Here is a 22,130-nt window from a genome sequence, read left to right on the forward strand (position 1 = left end):
AATATGGATTTTAGCGATTGTATTCAGATATATCATTATTACAAACATTGGTCATGTAATATATCGAGTAATTACTTTTTGAATTATTGTATAATATAACTTGAGAAACATCATAACATCTTTGGCAGTAGTGTTCAATGTTCTTCGAAAAATATAGATGCTACCACGACGCAACACTGGCAATAATTTTAATTATAACAAGTATTAACTCTTTTATGTGTACCTTTATATTCTAAAACGTGTAGCCCACCATGTTGGATGTTTAGGCGTGAGTAAATGTATTTCTTAATTAGCAGGAAAAGTATATATGACTTCGTAACTGATGACATGTAATGACCAGTAATATAAATGTATACAAACTGTATAAAAAATAATATGAAAAATGAAAACATTAGAAGAAAAAATGAAAAGACAGTTATATGGATATATAACTGTTCATTTGTATAAATTACAGCCGTATATAAGTGAATATATATGTTTTTTAATTGTCAGGAAAAGTATATACAACTTCCTAACTGATGTCATCCGGAGACATGTAGCAGTACAAACATATCAAATACAAATAATATTAAAATTAAAAACCTTCATGAAATACTGAAAAGAGAGTTAGGTAAACCTGTAACGTTCATTTATATAAGTTACAGCCGTTTTCCAACCAGGAAACCCAAGAAATACTGCAATATTGCCCTAACAATAGGCTTCCGTAGCCGCGGATTGTGCGTGATGAAGCGGCGCGCACGTCCCCATTGTTCTCTGCATAACGTTGAGGTAATTATTTGCCTTCCAACACATCCCAAAACTCATCAACCAAGTATTAGTTTCCATTTATTTTCTCAACTTTATATTATTTTATTACATTTGGATTCAATCTAAAAATAATAATTTTTCATTTGATTACTACAATTTTATACTTTCGAGTGAAATGTATACTACCCAAGCAAAAGTAACTTCTTTAAATGTTACACTGAGATACTGTATTTAATATACGAGTACATCTAATTGTTTATTATTCTAAGAAATTAACCTAAGGTTTTCTTTATAATGAGGTTTTCTTTTGGAGTTTTATGAATTAAACAATTCAATATTTCAATTTCAAAAAATCTTTATTCCACAACTTTGATAAACAGTTCATACATTTACACACATATCATATACATATAGGATATAATATACATTTCTTAAAAATAAACAATAACTAAAATAGACATTATCATAGAGAGAAGTTAATTTGGTTGATTAATTTATACAGTTTTACATAAATTATGAATAATTTTATTAATAGGTACCTAAAAAGCTATTAAATAGTAGACATACCCCCTAGGCAAGCCTGTTTGGGGTAGCCATCCCCATTATTAACAAAAAACGACTTGGAGGATGGCTGTGCAGCATTACTACAAAGCACATAACTTCAGATATAAAAGTTTGTGCACAGAATATCAAAACTAATAAAAGTAGGTACTAAATAAAGAGACTTCGCATAAGAAGTAATTTAATTATAAATACATTATTAAAAGTAATAAACCCTTTTTATAATACATAAAGTGCTTACAGACTAACATTCTGACAGTTACTACAGTACCCTATGCCAATTTATGACATGGACATTTCTCTTAAGAAATTACCCTGAGAAAGCTTTCACAATCTGATAAACTTAAAAGGAACGATTTTAAATTTTAAGATATACGTTTAAGGAGACATTGTTATCAATATATTTAGAAATTAAATTGAATATCCTCCACGTGCACTCCACGAAAAAATTGTTTTCAACCATAGTTAGATTTGATTTAGGAACAAAAACAGAATTCCTTCTTAATATATAAGGTAAATTCCGTTCGTCAAAACTGTTTGAACTTCTGAAAAAAAAAAATTTTAGAACTTTATAAATATACAAATTACGAAAGGGAAGAATTTTTAACTCCATAAATAATGGCCAGGAATTATCAGTAAAACGGGAATTGGCTATGATTCTGAGGAAGGACTTTTGGAGAATTATGATAGGATATAATGTGTTGACGTAAATGCCTCCCCAGTATGCCAGTCCATATCTTAATCGAGATCCAACTAAGCCATGATACATGTTAATCAGGACTTTTTTGGACAAATGTTCCTTAACAAGTAAAAACTCCTAACAGTTCTCACCAGCTCTTTCTTTAATTATTTTACATGGTTCTTCTAAGAAATATTTGAATCTATTATTTTACCGAAGTATTTCATTTGAGTCACCGATTCCAACTTTAAAGCAATTACAGTTGCTATTATTTTTACATCCTAAGTCATGATAACATAGTGGATTTTCAAAATTTAGTTTGCTTTTTGTATAAAAAACAATGCACCTATTTTTTTATTAATATCATACATTTGTTATCAAACCAAAAACGCGAATAATTTAAATCTTCCTGCATTAAGTTGCGAATTACTAGTAGATTTGGTTTAGTGTACGATAGCGCTGTGTCATCAGCAAACGCTGTAAATCGGCCATGATACCTACCTTTGCACAGTTCATTAATATATACTAAAACAAGATTGGGCCAAGAACTGAACCTTGGGGCACTCCATATCTAATAATGCCACAATCACTAAATTTGCCATCAATTTTCACATAATATTGTTCTCTATCTTGTAGGTAGCTTACTAACCATTCATAAGCATGACCCCGTACTTCTGCCAACCATAATTTATCTAAAAGTATACCATGATCAACTGTATCAAAAAACATTACATTAAAAGTAATATTGGATGTATTTAAGTGTTAATGATACATGGATTCTTCTCTAAATAAATAAAAGTGGATTTAATATTTTTTTAGAAATAAAATTATAATTAATAAAAAGAAATCACAGTGAACAAGATTTATTGTAATTTGTTTACTCTGCATCAGAGATCTCTGAGAGGCTTCGCCCGTATAACATTAACAGGCCGTTATCAAGTAGGTTTTCCTCTTCATTTGCTTATCGAAATAAAATGGCTTCGTATGAAACTTTAGCCATTTGCTCTTATATGTATCGTTGGACAGTTCCACGCTCCTCCGAGTAAGTCATGCTCCAAATGGGACTTCACACTCTTCCTAGCCTAACTGTAGCTGGACTGGAAACCCAGGACTCCAACAGAGACGCTATTTCAATTTATGTCACTTCAACAGATTTGAATGGTAATTTTATGATTTTCAAATCCGTATATGATCGCTTTAAAACTCGCTGTAAACGCGAAAGCTCTAGTAATGATGTTTCTATGATGATGTTGGGACTGTAAAGGCAATCAGAGTGAAACCTTGAAGTTTGAGGACGAGTATTTTATAACTGATCGTTGGAGATTTTGAATGAATAACTGCACAGCATTTTGGGGCATTTGAGTGAGTGGTTTCAGATATTTCTCAACTTTTCATCAGTAGGGAGAAACTTGTTATTGAAGTTCATTACCGTTATCAACATGAGAGTTTGCATGAATCTTTAGTGTGTCATTTTCAACGCATTTTTTTGATATTTTAAATACAGTACTTGTTAGAAAACCTCAATTTCCTAGCGAATGTTTGTTTATTTACTTAGTGTAATGTCAAAGAATGTTTTATAAACATAAAATTATAATAGAAAAAGATATTGAAAGTAGGATTTTAAGAAAACCTTGATAATGACAGAGTCTCATGCAATACTTAATACAATTAGTACGGGATCACCGCCAGTCTATGATTTTGGAATGCGGCATGTGTTGTTGAAACATTGACGGCATTTTATTCATCCCATCTGTAATTCACACAATGTGTAACAACTATTGTTACTTCCTTTAAAACTGACCTTACGTACATTTTTCTAATTTCATTGTTGTGGTAATTATATAGTTTTATGTATGTGGCTTCCTTCATAACCTGGATATTTAAGAAACTGGGTTATATTAGAATAAAGACATTTTCAGGCAACCGTACGTATACTTGAAATAACTCCCTAAAGATACGATAAGGATAAATCAATCTTCTATCCAAATTATTAAAAAAAAACATAAATTTAGACTGATTACTTATGGAATACAAGGGTCACATGTTCAAGAAATACTTATGTTAAAGAAGTTCTTGCCTTTTGAACATAACGTGATGTATCACACACTCCCCGTAGAAATGACGTGTACAGAGACGTGGGTGATGTATCACTAGAACGTGACCTTGCGGACTAATGCCGTGTTTTTATGAAACAAAACACGCATCATCGCCTTGGTTCAAATCTGTTTATTATCTTCTAAGTCTATTATCGATGGTTTTTTATGTATGATTTTAAGGAAGTTTTATATATACAAAGTATTCAAAAAAGGGTGTCACAAACTTCTATGGTGGATATTACTCCTCATTTCAAAAACAAAATATCATATAAACATAGACCAAGAAAGGCTCTTTTAATCACTAGCCGCCATATTGTATTTTTATAACAATTTTTTATCTCTAAATCTAGTTATGCTAAGGAAACCATTATTATTTTCTTTTATGTTAACAAAATGGCAACTATTGAAAATGTTTAATAAGAAAGTTAAATAAAAAAAAAACAGTATAGTTATACAAATATAACTAAAAACTAAATATTTATTCACTTTTATAAAATTTCCAACGGTACTTTTCGTAACGAAATCCGTCAACGCATAAGCGAGCACGATCACTCTGTAGGTATGCTTGCACAAGATGGGACCAACTAAGATTTTGCCAATTGATAGGTATCAGCTATTTTAAATAGCTTATATCAATAAAAGATACAAACTATTTTGAAATTCTAACAGAACTTCTTCCAACGAAATACGTAAACGCATGAGCGAGCACGCCACTTTAAAGATACGCTTGCAAAATACGGGAGCACCAAACACGTCATAGTTGAGAGGTACAGTAGAGTCCCGTTAATCCGACCTAATTGGGACCGAGCCCTATTCGGATTATGTGATTGTTCGGATTAGCCAGAATTACAGAAAAATACGGTTTTAAACTTGAGATGGGTCTATTTTGTTATAGAATTATCAACATTGTTTATTAAAACATGTTTTCTGACTGTTGCATTGTATTTCTTGACAAATAAACGTGTTTGCGAATACTAAGCACATTTACCGTATTTAGTGTGAGAGTTCTATTGTTAAGCAATGTGAGCGTACTGGATATTGTACGGGTCCACGCGTTCAATAGTTGTACGAAACTACACGTCATCCAATAGACTCTCTTCAATGCGACAGAAGACAATAACTGAATTTATGTCTTTTAACAATTAATATTGTACTCAATAATAATATCAGTACTGTACGTCCAGTTTTTGTTTAATTTCACTTCTTAATACAGTAATTTAACTCATACTTAACCTATAAGTTTCAATTTGGTACAGTATCAGTTATTTGTTGACAACCTTTTGTGAACACTCTGTATATGTATGTGTCGCAACATTCTGCAGCTGGTAGTGCTCATCATTTAAGACACAAAATGTCATTTCAACTTTTGCAACCGTACAAACAAACATAAATTGTAGCAGTTGTTTGTTTAATGCTGTGTTAAACGCACATCTCCACAATAATATAAAGTGCATATTCAAAAGGGTATAAAAAGGAACTTACACAAAGAAACTACTAAGGTATTATTTTACTGCAAAACATAAATCACAGACAAATTACTCAGACGTTCCATTTATTAACCCAAATGTTGATATAAATAGATTTTTTTATTTCTTAAAACATTAACCATAACAAGTTATTTTACAGAATACTTGTGGTCAAGGAATTATAATGCGTCCTGACGAAATACAATTTTTTAACGTTGTGTACTACTTCTATGCATTAATCAAAACGCTTACAAATAGAGTTTGAAAAATAACATCCAAAATAAATTCTTATATTAAATTAAAATATATTGCTTTACTTTCACACCGTAAAGGCGATATGGCAAAAATATCAATTTTGCTATATTGCTTGTAAAGTGAAGCTGTGTTTATAGTTTAAGTAATAACAAGTGAGTTAATACGATTTTCAGCTGCTTAGAGATATTATTTTGTGTAAGATAGAGGATCGGTGTGTTACAGTTTATTTTCAAACTTGAAAAAATATCAGTGTTACATTCCTTTTATTAGAGTAGGTTCTCTTCACCAGTTTATATCCTCGGCTCAATGTAAGCTGGGATTATGGCAACATCCAATCTGTGGCAACAGAAAGTGGGCCGGAAGCTGCTGATCAACCAATTTTAGAATTAATACTACTAATAAAATTTTTTACCATTGTGTAATTTTTACATCTAAAATATTAGTTGGAAAAGATATACCCACCACTAGTGATATTTTAAAATATTTGTAAATGGTAACAGCCTATTTTAATATCAATAAACATTGACAAAATTGTTATGGTTATGAAAAACGTAAATTCCATGTGGCCGAGAAACGTATATTTTTATGTAGTAACAGATTCAAAATAAGTTTTGTCGTGTAAGTAAATAATTTTTATTATTGGGCACATGACGGTTTTCGTAATTAAAATTTGCAATTTAAATATTATCAGCAAATTATCAGGAGGAGCAACACAGGGCTATCAGTCCACAAATTTTTAATTTAAATACAATAATCTATCACGAGAACAAATGTTAATTTGAAATGTAACTCAATTCTATGGTTTAAGACAGACAGCTCTGGTTAAGAGACCACGAATAAAATATAGCATTTATCTTACCATATTTTTTATATTAATTATTGTATTCTTAAAGTATTTCAACTAGTAGTAATTGTAGCTCGTTTTATTATTTAGTATATGTAATACTAACTAAGTATCTTTTTAGGTAAACAATTCAAATAAATTATAAGTGATAAATATATTAGTACAAGTATTTAAATTGTTTATACAAATATTTGTAGCTATGTGCGAGTATAATGATTATTTCCCGGTGGAACAAACATTTTTAGAGATTCAATGTTTATTGTAAAGTTCAAAATTATGATATTGCCACTTAAAAACTTTATAAATAAATGTGTGTGTATGTTTTAATGTTTATATTAATTTTGTTTTGAATTCGTCATTATTAAGTGTAAATGTTCTTTTAAAAATTTAATTGCTCCCAGGAAGAAAATGAATTTATTTTATCTTAAGTTTCTAACGGTACGTGTTTTAAAGAAAATATGATTGGGGACGAAAATCAAAATTTAACTATGTAAACAAAACTCTAATAGTTCCTAAATATGTTTTATTTAACTGTAATCCTGACAATCAAGACTAATTGACGGATGTCACTGATTCGTAATATTAAAACCACCTCAGTAAAGTCAGTAAATGATATTTACGTATATTTCGTATTTATGATGCCATGAAAAACCCTATACAATTCACTTCCTTCGAGGCGAATTTCGGGCTAAGTTGGGTATCAAGCAACACTTAAATATTTGCGGGTTTAATTCACTCTTTTAATCACTCTGACATAAGGCTATATAAGGGTTCCTTTCAATGAATATAGACGTAGCCAAACTTTATTGCGTGAAGCAAATGCATTCATATTAAAGTCATTGAATCTGTTCTATGCAGATATTCAGGTCTTTCATTGTTAATATAGTATTGTAATTAAATAAATTACGAAACAAGTTTCTTTAAGCAGTGCAATAGTTATAAATCTGAAAGATTTGAAATCATTGATATATATATAGTAGGACTTAATAAAAAGTGAGCAGTGTTAAAATAAGAAAAGAGTATTGTACTCCAATACATTACTCTCAATTTTTACAACAATAAAATTGAACAAATTACTACGTTTATTCACGAGAAAACCACGTCTTTCCTCCACGTGTGGGGAAATGTATAAATTATTCCAAGCAACTCTTCAAAGCACTTTATAACAAAGTAGAACTCTGAATCTTCTTGTTTTCTATTATTAGCTAGCTATGCAGGATAACTATATTAGCTAGTTATGCAAATAAGTAATAAAATGTGTTTCTTACTTATAGTATTTCTACATTTCTCACATTTTTGTGAATTAAATTAATTTTGTTAAAAAAACGAAACTTCCTATTAGTAAACAACTACAAATATAATAAACTATTTAATTAACATAATTAATATAAATTATATTATTAAATTAATATAAATTAATTTAATAATATAATTGTATTTAATCCTAAATACAATTTCTCTTATTAAACATTATGTAAAATTATGCATTGAAAAACATTAATGTTAATAACCCAATTTAATAAGTTGTAATACTAACCAATTAAACATTATTTAAAGTAATAATTGCACAGTAAAACACATAATTACAGTAAAATAGAAGTGTTATCAGGAATGTCTATGATATTTACTGATAAACTGGCATGATATAATTAGGCGATTTCCAATTACTAATCAAAGAAAATTTCAAAAAAATAAAATAAAACTTTTGTGAAACCCTATTTATGAGTGCAAATAATTATATAGTGTATAAAATTAAAAGAAAACAAAATAAAACTTAAAACTTTTAATTTTATTTGAACTGTTTAAGAAAATGGATCATAATTTATTTCTTACTAGTGGTAGTATATAAAATAAACCAAACATAAATAAATGCATTGAAAGTTATCACTTGTAAAATTTGCGACGTGCATATAACATAATTTTTACTTTCTTGTGTTATCGTGTAGTTTTATTATTGATTGTCTTGAGATAACAGTCTGGTGTAAATCAGTGGGGTGGTAAACAATGAACTTACAGTATTAGGTTTATATTTTTGAAAACTTCCAAGAAACAAAGAAGTGAAGTCCAAGCATTTTTTTAACGTGAGACATTAAAGTTTATTTGATGTTAGCTTAATTATACTAGTGCTATTAAATATGTTTACATAACTATACATATTACACAGTTATGTATCTCCTGAACACATGTTTGTTAAGAAATTTGAAACTTAAAAAGTTCTACTACAATAATGCTTTAGAAATGAATTATCTAACAAATATAAGAAATATATTTATTTATAAATGAGTTTTAAAGTTATGTTTTCAATTATTATTAATTCAGAAATAAAAACCGATGTATATTAATTGAAGAAATTGTCCTACTCGATATTATTTTCCTCGCATTAAACAGTTTTATATTATTGTTCTATTTCAGAATCTGCACTTCCTCGGGTCATTATTTTCCAAACTTGACATACTACAGTGGTGCTTGTAATTATAAAAGCGTTTTATTACAAGCACATATCATATGGGGGTTGTAACCTTGAGCCTGAAATTCGCGTAGTACACTGAGAGAATTACACAATACAGGAAAAACTGTCCCAGTTATTTGATAATAAAATATGTACGTCAACAAAGACACATAAAACTTGTCCTTGAAAACTCTATTACATAGTTTTACTTTAGTCAAATAATCTTTTTAGTTTAAATTTTTCATGTGGGCATGAATATATATTTTACATCCCATATATATTTATTATGAAAATGCATTATGTAATTATAAATAACAACAAATCTCAAACGTTTAAAATAAATACAAAATAAAAACCCAAATTATGAAAAGTACATCTCATTGAATTGTTTTTGTAGAATTAGACGAGAGAAAACAACGTTGTTAAACCATACAAAACATAGAATCACAAACTTAAATACAGCATAATATACATACTATACAAACACCACGCAAGACGAGAAATCAATATCAGCACGTTCCGTAGCCTGTTGTAAAATTGAAACCAAAAACCGGGTGGAGGTGGTTTTGAAGGGGGAGGGGATTACGTGCAGTATATCTGCAGTATACCTGCAGCCCTACGACTTTGTTCCTAATCTCAAAAAAATAGTTTTTGAGCTTTGTTGGCTTATTTTTCTTTGATTTTTACAATCTGTGTTATTTTTTCACATTCAATTCTTTCATGTTGGTATCTAAAGTGGTCTAACTTTAACCCGGCCATAGAAAAGATCTTGTTGTCAATTTTGTTGAGTGGTAAAACAACATGAATGTGAATCAAGCACAAAAGTCAAGTATACCGCTTCCACGGTTATTGTAACGTACAAGTTATTCCTTTAAGATAGTTGAATCATTATAAGACGTAGCATAATCCATTTTTAGAATATGGTCGCACGCTGCTAAAAGCCTAATTCTACAGCGTAGTTTCTAGGTATTTATTTTTATCTCAAATAATTTATTGAGAAAGTAAATATTTTTGGGAAAGTACACAATAATTTATACTGTTATCTTAAACTCCTTATATAGATAGATTCTATGTTTTAAACTCTATAAGCAGATGTAATGCAAGAGATAACGTACTCTTACCGGAGAGTTCTAAAGGTCTACCTATTCGAAGGTCTTATCTTTTTATTCGGTAATTTGTCATATTTATCAGAAAACTCATTGTTTAAATTATCTTTAAAATTTGATATACTTAACTCACTAAATTTATATCTTCTTACTAAAAAAAGTTTACCTTGTTTAATTTATTTCTTCCTGATAATATTCCTTAATTATGTCACATTTGTATTGTACAGTCTTAACATCTTTAATAATAGGAACTGTGAATATTATTAAGAACTGTAAAAACGTGTTTGGCAGACAATGAATTCAATGAAACTTTATTCAATTTAAAATAAACGTCATAACCTAGAATGTATAGGAAAATGCAGATTTCCTTTGTAGTTCGTTTTGATAACCTGGGTTATGAAACACCCAGCCACAGACACACCTGGCTTTTGAAAGCCTCTAGTACACTTAATACACCACCTAAAGAAGTATCCTAACCTATAGATTATAGAATATCAAGGAAAATACTACATTGTTTCTGTTATGAGCATGCGGGCATAGAAATACCTTGACAAGAAGTTTGCCATTAATCTTAGAAAACTATAGTCCCCTGAAAGCCTGCCATCTTTTAAAGCTTTCAATCTCAGTGTACTTCCATATTTAAACGTACTTGACTTGAAAACTTTATATATTAAAACTATATTTTAGAAACAGAAATTAGTACCAAACTTTGTGTCATAATGTGCCACATTTAGGTGAACGTCAAAATAAAGATTGTCCATAACTTCGCGTGTAAGGAATGACTTACTGATATTAGGAACTCATTGTGATGATATTAGGAACTCACAATAAAACACTGTATTCAAGCAAGCTCATAAGTTGAAGAACTCTTTGAGATCAGTAAAGGAGACGATTCCATTGTATATGCTTGGAATGTCTGTGTAGTTGGGTACACGAATGTCTGGAAAATGACAAAGCGACTGAAGATGTACACGGTTTCTAGTCCAAACATTAATAGAACTCAACAAAATAAATGTATTTACAAATACTTCTACTTCCTACTATAATGTAAGAATGATAAGAGAAGCCCTATAAATATAGGAAAGAAACAACCAAGAAAGAAGTTAAAATCACCGTTGTAAATCAGGCACAATGTGATAGCTAAGATGTAATGATCAATATTACACTGCTTGTAGGGTGGTTAAGCTTCGACTAATAACGTTAAGGTCCCATTCCTAGCAAGTAACCTGTAAAGAAGGATGCGTAATTACTGGTAGTTTAGGTCTATTATCTATTGACTGAAGATTGCTTTTCACAGTGACGTTAAATTATTTATTTCATGAATGTAATTATACAAAGAACGTTTTTAAGAAATATAAAGTGAAATACCTGCCTGTTTGTGTTTATTATTTGAAATTTTCTTCATAATACCAATTTATTAACTGTGACCAACTTCTGGACTCTTTGGTAATGTGAAGTAACTTCATAAATAGGAATAACTGTCGAAAAACAGCTCATTTATCGATGCCGCTTTAAGTTACTAGCCACAGAAATCTTCCATCGTCTAGAAACGTCAGGAGTTTAGAATATCTAGGTATCTGAGAACATCCAACTTAGAGTAGAATTCAGTTGTTCAGAAGATCACGACCTCTGGGAGATTTTCTTTAAAAGCTTCTAGAAACTGATAATTTGCAGAAGACTACGGACACTAGAATCTTCTGGGCAAGTGAAAAACTTGCATTTTTTTAGAAATGTTATTTTTAGAATTTTATGCCTAGGCTAACCCGTGCTAAATAGACAGAAACACTGGTCTCTGAGATTTTCTGACTCCTACGAAATCTCTATCATTAACTAATTCTCTCCTCTTGGCTCTTAGCAAACGGAAACTTAGAGCAGCTTTGGATAGCTTTGTAAGAGACTCCAAAGTTACAAATTAGGCTGGAAAAGTTCAGTCTCTACAGGATACTGAATCATGAAAGCAAATTAGAGTTTTCTTAAAGGTTTCCGCCAATAAGATCCTACCTCCTTTGAAGAATTTTCACATTTTGATTTAGTCTGTAATATATTGAATTTTACGATACGTAACAACTCTAACACTGGGAACGTCCTTTCTCTGCATGTATCATTGGGATGTAAATAAACCTGACGTATGGGATTATCCTTTTTACGTATGGGAGTTTCTTGGATCTCCTGACCTTAGTCATTACGTACACAGACAGTTTCTTACACCATAAACTTGTTAATATCCTGTAGCTACAGGACTACTAAAACACCTACCTTTTACACGATACTGGCTACTGGACACTTCAGTCTCTAGAGAAGTACGATATATGAGAATCTCCTGGCTCTAGGAGATCCTACCCTGTAGCGCAGAGCCTTTGAAACTTATGACGTGGGGATTCTACTAATAACATAATTCTCCTAGGGAGCTTTACTACTAAACTCTTCCAAATGTTCAATCTCACTGTGTGATCTTCCGTTATTAGAGATATCTTGAAACCAAATATCATATCTTCCTATAGTAATTCTAAGTTACGATTCCTCCTGACCGGTGGATAAATCCTTTTTTTTCTTTTCCTTCCAGCGTCTTTATGCTCTGGACGCTCGTATTATTCGACACTGCGCCATATCGTCCTCTAAATATGTACTGTTTCAGCGTAGTACTACACCTGAGCAGTCAACGTCTGACATTACCGTAGAATAAAAGTCTATCTGAAGAATCTTCATTAAATATTATGAATTATCATGGCAATGTTTTCTTAGGTCTGACGCACATTGTAATCTTCCAAACTCAATATTTTCTTGCATAATGCTACATAGAAACCAATTTCTAACGTCAATGCGTTCAGTATAGGTCTTTAAGCGTAAATAGAATTGGTTGTATAAAAAAATACTGACGAATATAAACAGTTTAAATGTATGTTTTTCTAAATTTATTGTAATAGAAAAATGTATAGTATATATTTAATTATGAATAACAAATAGTAATAATAATAATCTGCAACTAATAATTCAGCGGCCAATTTGTTTCCTAATCAATTGCTGATAAAAATACAAATAAATATACCTACGAACAGAATTGTTCTCAAACTATCGAATCTAATAACAAACTACAGGTTCGATATGATCCCCTACATTAAGTTCGCGTGTTCAATCTCTGCTGCTTGAACCAATCATTCGATAAATAAAGTGTTGATTAGGATAAAACAAACACTCGAGAAGGGTCATCAAACAAATGAAACAAACACCGTCCTCTATTTCCGACTTCAATAGTATTTTCGAATTGTATCCACGAAGAGATGTAGCATGACATCTGAGTTATAAAACTAGATCATACTTATTGCATCGTAATTTAAAAGTTATTTACACATATACCAATAGCCTACTCAATATTAAAAAATTATAGCGTTTATATGAATGAGTCTAAATGTTCAATCCATCGTACTACACTAGGAGTCCTTACAAATATAGACCAATGAAAGCGTTGTTAATGATATAATTTGGTGTAATATGCCATAATATGTATTTCATCTGATTCATTTAAATTGTTTGACAGATTATTTTCAGTTTTTTAAATAATAGTTTTCAATATAGCTCAGCATTAAAAAGCCATTTTAAACACTTATTCAAAATGTATATTATTTTAATTCAAATACTTAATATTTTCTGAATTAAAATAACATGAAAACCTCCAAATTTGTTTATATTTTTTAAATTTTCATTTTACATGCTCTCAGTTATATTTAAATATACTTTTTAGTCTTTATAATATAAATTAATATAAAAAATTAATATCAAAACGTTTTCTACACTCGATTGTTTCATTAAATATTTTCTATTTACTTTATTCCGCATGTTAAAGGAGGACAACCAAATTGTAATTTATTATTTGCAACTGATTATTTCCTCGTAATGGTTCAAATAGGAAAGAAGAAAATACAACAGAAGATCATCTGAAAATGTGATTTCTTGTTACTACACGAAATCGTGGCAGACTTGGCCATTGAGAGACTTCTATATCTGCACCCAATTTCGCATCCCTGTATCAATGGTCCCTATCCAATATGACTTTATTTTAAAGCGTGACAGTTCCAGGCCTAACAGAGGAAAATCAGGAACCACTACCAAAAATTGTCTCTAAACCATTCTGTGATCACTCACAATTCCGAGTAAAATTACAAAAAGAATAATATGTTTGGTTTATCTAAAATCAAAATTATCTATGCTTCCAAAAAATAAAACTAACCTTTTTCGTTACCATAACACTTAAAAAATGTATTTAGTATTAACAAAAGAATATCTTGCACAATTTCTTTATCAAAATAGAAACTTTTCATTATGATTCTAAGATTAGGATGAATTTCTGTCATAACAGTTGAATTAATAATTTATTAAGTCACTCGTCATGTACTTGCTAGTATTTTAGACCTGATATGTTGATAGACAATCATTATTAAAACCAATTTAGATACAAGTAGAACTAAACTAATAAATGAGCCAATTGGCAAGCATGATATATATCAAGAAATGTTTAGATGAAATCTCAAATATTTTAACTTTATTTAAGTATTAGGTTCTCATAATATTAATTTAAAAATTTAATTTTAATAATGCAATATATTCATGTTAGAATGTATGTAACGAATATAAAAACAATATTGTATATGCGTACGAGGTTCTACAACTTAATTTTTTTATTAAATAAATGTTCTAATGATACTAGATGTAGAGATAGTTTGGGGTTGAAAATTTAAAAAAAAAAATTGAGAAATGAAAAATAGTGTTTTGTTAAGGATAAAGAATATTTTAGAATACAAAATAATTTCATAAATAGACTTGGAGAGGCATTTATCCCTAGTATATTTTTTTATGGCACTTAAGACAGTATGTTTTAATTTTATATAAAAGTGCCATATGAACAAAGTTAAGCTAACACGTATCACATATTTTAAATTTTAACAACTTAAAATTGCACTCTTTTTATGCTAGTTATTCTTTCCTAGTTATAATATTTATTTAGTCTCATGAAATATTTGTACACAGTTTGTTTGATACTGTAAGATTGTTTATTGTACAGTTCAGTGGGTTAACACGTAACAAAATTGAATATAAAATTACTCATACAATTGTTATAGTACCACAATGTATGAAGAATATTGCAATGCATTGGACTGAATGTTGCTGAGTAATGGAGTAAATAAAACACTCCATCAGAATATTGCAATATTTCTTCCAATATATCGTTGAACTCTTACAGAAAATATTACTTTCCTTTACGATACATATTTCATAATTTAAAACTGTGCATTCTCCATTTATATTTTCTACTGCCTATGTGAACTATCGAGATTAAGTTTTTCTTAATATTTACAACCTATGCAATAATTTCCAATTGTATTACAGGCCGTCCCCCAGATACGATAAAAACATGACAATCATATTAAAAGTTATATTTTTATGTTATGTTTTTAAAGACCAAGTCTGCTTTATATGAAACAGTACAAAAGTCAATAAACATTCCGGGACTTTTCAAGTACACACTATATATGTAAGTAGGTTATCAAGACCTACTTAGATCAAAAATAAACTACTAACAGTCCTTATAATCTAAGATATTTAAATTTTTATAATTAGAGTTTTTTTGTCGCGAGGAAGAAAAATTAAATATACTTGCGTACTACTAAAAAGTTACTTTAGTCAAAACTATCAGTTCCGGCCGTTTAAATTTACTCTACAAATATATTACTCCCGGTCTAATTTATTTACAGTGGCACAGATGAGTTTATATTATTGCACTGACCAAGAAAATATATAAACACTTGGTTTTTTTCATCAAAATTTTTTTGTCACAAATCATCTACTTCCGTCGCTTGTGTTCTGCTCTTGGTGTACTGAAATGTGCCATCCCTTTGATACTCCTTAAGCTACAGTAAAAATACCATTCACAATGTCAAGGGATCCAACTAGTTCCAAGTAACTTCCATTCAAACTTTAACAGCTTTGTTCGTTAAGACTGATTTTATAACAGCGATTAAATAGAATTCCCAATGCATTAAATGCATTAAATTCGTCACTGCTGCAATCTAAAGTAAGAATTAGATAATAACTCCGTCGTCTTTGCAATATACATTACACTACTGATTGAATACTGTATTAAATATTTTTGATTACATCTTAGAAAATATTAGATATAAATATTTTCTAAGATTTAATTATAAGCAAATGTTTCTGCCTCTTTGAAGAAGTTTAGCTGAAAGTGTCATTAGCTGTTTAGTGCCAGTTATCTTTGGTGAACTTGTCGTAAATTTTATAATTATATTCCCTAGTTCTTAAATGTTTCGTGAAATGTTTCCTACTTTTACCTTTCTAAGAATATTTCTCGGACGTCAACGGATATATTACAAAAGAATTAGCAAAACTGGTCCAGCTGTTCTCTAAATTAGCGCTTAGCAACGCATTTACCGATTACTTTTATTTATAAGAAATTCTTCGTTGTATTAATGGTTGTTTCTTCTGGTGAATGGTGAATGGCCCAACATAGCCTTATTTGATTCGTACTGCTAAAGTGTATTTGTCCATGACAAACTAAAATTCGTCACAATAAGTCTCTTAATTCAAGGAAGAACGCTGTAGTTTTGGCTTCCAAGGGTCAAAGGCAAGTCCGGTTGTATGTTTGTTTTTCAATTTGCACGCTTGTTTGAAAACTTTTGCTAGACAGTTTTTTATAGCATGTATATTTAAATATAAATGTCTTTATCTTCAAATTTTAGGTAAGATTATATTTCTGTATAATATAACTAACATTTTATTTTTAGAAGATATATTGTACATTTTTACCAATAAGAAATTATGATTTTACATTGAGTTTCTTTGTAGAACTATACACTCGCATCTGGGATAACGGTTAGAGTTTATGTTGACACAGCTGCTGTCATTCTGAGATGGGTTCATAAACCCTAAAAAGTCCAGTGAGGCCAGAAGTTCCTAGAGGGAATACAGACGATGATGGGAAAGCTTACTGGTTTATGCCTTATTAATACCTGCTCCATTCCACGAAAATTCGATATTTTCATTATTTATTAACATCAGGCATAAACTATCATATTTTAAAAAGATGCATAAATGATAAAACACCAAATATTAAATAAAATAAGTAATTCGATAAATCTACTAAAATAGATTACTATTAAAAACTAAACACATACTAAAAATGTACACATCTATTTATGTATACTTGCTAACTTCATTAAGTCAATCAGACAATAATTAGTTAATCTATCTATAGTGGCTTAATCGGCAGATAATAAAATGTAAACATGTTTTGTAGATGACTTTTCTTTGTAAGCATTATAATAGGGTTCTCAGAACTACATGTTTATATACTTTCTTGATCTGGTAAGTGTAAAGAGATTCGTAAAAACCCACAACATCTCTTTTACATTATTGTGTTTAGTTTAACTGCACTTTTGTTTCAAATTTTTTTTAAAAATAACTGTTATTATAAATAGACAGTATAATGATTTCTTTCGAATTGCTTTAAAAATGCATGTTATTGCACAACAGTTCGTTAACCTTTATAAATTTTAAAAATTGGCATACAGTACAATAATCGCTATCTAGGTATCAATATTTGTATTTAATTACTAATCGCTTAATTTAAATTACTTTCTTATTGAATGTTTTTCTTAAGTAAAGGTTAAAAGTATTCTTGTTTTAAATAAAAAAATAAATTAAATTTAAAGTTAACTTCTTTTTCTGTAAAAAGTATATAAAATTTTTAAAAAAAAACTAAATTTTCCTAAAATATATTTACTAAAAACATGATAGCTTTTTGTATTAAAATGTATCCCGACTGTTGGACTCCGTACATTACATTTCTATTATAAGTAACCTTTAACTAACATTAAAATAGAAAAAGTGTTTTTTTAATTAATTTTGCTACAACCTGTACTCTCTTGAAATGTTGCGTTAATTCTTCATTGCTCTCCCAATCTTCTTCTTAATTTCCTTATTATCTAATAATAATAATGGTCTTGTATAATCGTGGAAAAATCTAATATTATTATAAATAATTTCTAGTTCCATACATTAGTTTACAACAAGAATTTCCCCATAATGAAATCTTAATTTGAGTCTTAAAATTTCTACTTACACAAAATCACTCGCAAAAAAATTGGTATGGAAATAAAAAGAACGACCGGGTACACCACTGATATAATCTGATGACCACGAAAAAATCCCGAGCGTTCACGAGTCAGTGAGTTTTTATAAAAACGACCCCTTCCCTAATCTCTAACACTACCTCATCACCGACGGCCTTGGTTGACCTCCGACTATCCAATCACTAGGCTAGAGAAAATTTAATTGTCAACTGTTCAACCCCTTATTGTAACCAGTTATCATAGTCAACTTGCAGATAGACGGCTGTCTCTCTCTCTCTCTCTCTCTCTCTCTCTCTCTCTCTCTCTCTCTCTCTCTCTCTCTCTCTCTCTCTCTCTCTCTCTCTCTCTCTCTCTCTCTCTCTCTCTCTCTCTCTCTCTCTCTCTCTCTCTCTCTCTCTCTCTCTCTCTCTCTCTCTCTCTCTCTCTCTCTCTCTCTCTCTCTCTCTCTCTCTCTCTCTCTCTCTCTCTCTCTCTCTCTCTCTCTCTCTCTCTCTCTCTCTCTCTCTCTCTCTCTCTCTCTCTCTCTCTCTCTCTCTCTCTCTCTCTCTCTCTCTCTCTCTCTCTCTCTCTCTCTCTCTCTCTCTCTCTCTCTCTCTCTCTCTCTCTCTCTCTCTCTCTCTCTCTCTCTCTCTCTCTCTCTCTCTCTCTCTCTCTCTCTCTCTCTCTCTCTCTCTCTCTCTCTCTCTCTCTCTCTCTCTCTCTCTCTCTCTCTCTCTCTCTCTCTCTCTCTCTCTCTTCTCTCTCTCTCTCTCTCTCTCTCTCTCTCTCTCTCTCTCTCTCTCTCTCTCTCTCTCTCTTCTCTCTCTCTCTCTCTCTCTCTCTCTCTCTTCTCTCTCTCTCTCTCTCTCCTCTCTCTCTCGCTCTCTCTCTCTCTCTCTCTCTCTCTCTCTCTCTCTCTCTCTCTCTCTCTCTCTCTCTCTCTCTCTCTCTCTCTCTCTCTCTCTCTCTCTCTCTCTCTCTCTCTCTCTCTCTCTCTCTTCTCTCTCTCTCTCTCTCTCTCTCTCTCTCTCTCTCTCTCTCTCTCTCTCTCTCTCTCTCTCTTCTCTCTCTCTCTCTCTCTCTCTCTCTCTCCACCACCACTGCTAGGCGCTCGCCCGCTCTCTCTATCCCCTGACCTGACTACTACCACAGCGCGGCTAACCTTATACCAAAACGTAAGCTCCCTGGATACGTCTATGATTTTGAACGTCAGCAGGACATTACGTGTGAAGTGGCGGGTAACAGCTGGTATTTAGTACGACCTTCCATGCAAACATTGTGGTATAAAATAATCAGTTTTGAAATATATATTAGTAAAATGTAAATATAAAGGCATGGATGATCAGATCTGTAGACCTAAGGTCGAAGAACTAAACAACTTTGGCAGCACATGACTGATTGCTTTCATAAGTATAGAAACATAAATGAATTTGGTTCTGTAGTTTAAAACACACTCTGTCACTCTGGCGACCTGAATTGTCTTATCATAATGATCCTTATTTATTTGATACGTGCTGCATAGGATGTTTTATACCATTCCATATTCTCCAGTTGTTTTATCCTACACAGTTTTTATTTATTTTTTGTAAACAATCCACAGGCTTTTGGATGATTTTTAGAAAGTTACATTATTTGCCAAAATGTGAATGCACTTCCCTTAATGCACAACAATTTAGAAATTTATTTATTCAGGATATCCAAATCGATATTGGATATCCTGATTTGCGAAATCCTGTATGGAAGTGACGGTAAGAATAAACTTAGATACATATGATCTGAAATGTAATTTAAAAACTAATGAATATTCTCTAGATGTTACAAAACTTACCAACAGTTGGTATTTTATAGTATACTTGTAGAGGTGCCAAATCCCAAGCGTTTGAACACGTGGGGGAGTTCCAACACAATTGATTCTGGACAGAGACTTGGCATCGATATTGCATGTAGGGATGCCACTACAAGCTCCATAAACTGGGGTTTTGTTGTAAACACGTGTGTGTCACTGTATGTTCCTATGTCTGCATACTTTGTCCTGCTTAAAGGAAATTGCAGAGAAGCTTGAGTTGCCTAATTTCTATAAGTAATTGGTCCAGTGTTACTCAAGTATAATACACAAATGGCTAAATTTGTCTGTAATTTATTCTTGTTTGAGCTATTAATAAACATTTGTCTTCAACCCAGTACACATGTATCTTGCCCATACTGCACTGAAAAAACAAAACTACAGCCTGGTGGCTAATACTTCTACCTCTAACTAAAAAGAATACAAATTTATTGCGAACACGTAACGCCAATGTATAATAAAAGGTAAAATTTAAAATAGAGCCTTAAATAAAATTATTTTTTTAGATAAAAAGTGACATAACATAAGAAATGAATTGAAAGACAAAAAATAAACTAAAATCCTCAAAACAAAAACACGTGCATGCCAAATAAGAGATAAAACACACGTTAAGTAGTACTTATAATAAATAAACAGCACTTTAAAATTGTCGGCATTTCTATTGTATAAATTGAAAGCAGGAATTGAAACATACAAAATGCTGCACTAAAAGGAACACACAATTGTCCAATTATTTATTTGAAAACTGTCTGTTTCTGTTTATATACAATATAATTTCCAACAATGAGACCTCCCCCTTCAATACAATGTGTTATTTACACTAAAATAAACCATTACTCTACGCAGCCTTATACGATAATCAAACCCTTGGAATATAGTTACAATATACAGTGCTAACTTAATCAACATAATAAACTACACTGGTTGTAACTAATACACTGTTTATACACGTATAAGATAAACTAAAACACACTATCTTACTCTTGTTGATATAAGAGAGGTAAATTTATATATGAATAGGTAGAAAAATGCTTGCCAGACCAGCGTTTGACAAGCCTTTGCTAAGAATACTATTCAGAAACATTTCGTACTCAGACGTGCACCATCATCAAGTTCAGTTTTGCCTATGCATAAATTAAATTAAATGTGAAATTTCAATTGATTGCTTCATTAGTTTTCGATATTTTTTCTTCACTTACACTAATCAAAATTCCATGGTTGGACATGTACTATCACAAAAATTGTTGTCGCATGTATAGAAATGCATTTTCAAGGGACATTTTAAATCTGTCACCCAATAGGATCATTAAAATAATATCCTTGGAAGATGGGCACAGAGGGATTGCATAGAATGCTGTTACTATTGAGTATATTTGAGTATATAATGTTAAAAAGCATTACGTAGTCTAATTTTTACTTTTTTATTATTTGTGATTTGCAAAATTAGAATTTAATTTAAAATTAAAATACAATTAAAAAGTAATAGTTTCAGAAAATGCAATAGTCTCTACAATATTTCTTCAAGTTGATTTTTTAATTTAATTATAAAACCTAATGCACAAAGTTAACAGCAAGAGGAATATGCAACTATGTTGACTTTGTACACGTTTCTGTATAACACAGAAGGAGGATAATTTATAATACTTATGAATCTCATGTATGTGGGAATGCAACAGGGTTCTTACTCGCCAAGTCTTCAAAACCTTATTTGGTGTCCGAAAATGAGCTTTTCATTAATTAAAGTATTACAAGTTTTGTTATTATTAAGCGCTGTTTACAAAAATTAAATATCCAAGAATGGAATAGCATCACGAGGTTGACAATCAAAATAGTGTATAAAAAAAATAACAATATATATATATATATATATATATATATATATATATATATATATATATATATATAATATATATAATATATATATTATATATATAATATATATATATATATATATATATATATAC

Source organism: Homalodisca vitripennis, chromosome 4 (genome assembly GCF_021130785.1).
Source record: "Homalodisca vitripennis isolate AUS2020 chromosome 4, UT_GWSS_2.1, whole genome shotgun sequence".
NCBI lineage: Eukaryota > Metazoa > Arthropoda > Insecta > Hemiptera > Cicadellidae > Homalodisca > Homalodisca vitripennis.